Raw genomic sequence first — 911 nt, forward strand, 5'->3', positions numbered from 1 at the left:
ATGCATATATAATTACATAATCATATATGCATACTTATACCCAAAGATAAGCATGTGTGTCACTACTCATGAGAAATTAAAAATAAATTTATTTTAATATGGAGATGACTACAAACATACACATCTTTGCATAAATGTATATATACATACATGCCACTTGAGGTAACAATGATCTTGTCAATAGTTTTAGATTAGCTAACAGAATTTCCATTACTAGATAGGAGAAACCTTTGGAGTTGTTTTTCAGAAAATACCAAGCAATTCACAATAAAATAAACATCATTCCTATTGTCAGTTTTTCCTCACAGATTTTGAATGAACATAGACATTTTATTCTATGTAAGTCTCCATTGCTGAAGACACACAGTGCACTTCAGACACAGGACGGCATCTGACCTAGAGGCCTCCTCCCTGAGCTCTAGGTCTCATTCTATCAAAAAGTGTCATACAAGGGAAGAAAGCAAACTGCAGTCATCCCCGCTGTATGACATGAAAAACAATAAACACTTCCACAGCAAAATAACAATCAATAAGTTGTGGCAGTTGTATTTATACCTCTGTGGAAGCAAGCACATATTTACTTGTACTTAAATCCTACTTAAAAGATGGAATTAATGCCTACTACTGTAACCATAGGCAACTATCCATGGTTCTTTAGGCCAATGTACCTAGAGGAGAACATACTATAGACAATTTCCTAAACCAGTAAAATGTCTATGTTCATTCTAAAAACGTATTCTTATAACAAAAGATAAGGATTGTAAGCAGGGCTTTTTGTTGAGATCCTCCAGTCCCAAATAACCAACTCAGAGACTGAATAGGAAACCTAAATGCTCAGCTGATAGCTCAGGCTTGTTACTAGCTAACTCTCACACTTAGATTAACCCATATTTCTATTTATGCCTTGCCAC

The sequence above is a fragment of the Microtus ochrogaster genome, unplaced genomic scaffold (genome assembly GCF_000317375.1).
Source record: "Microtus ochrogaster isolate Prairie Vole_2 unplaced genomic scaffold, MicOch1.0 UNK2, whole genome shotgun sequence".
Classification (NCBI taxonomy): domain Eukaryota; kingdom Metazoa; phylum Chordata; class Mammalia; order Rodentia; family Cricetidae; genus Microtus; species Microtus ochrogaster.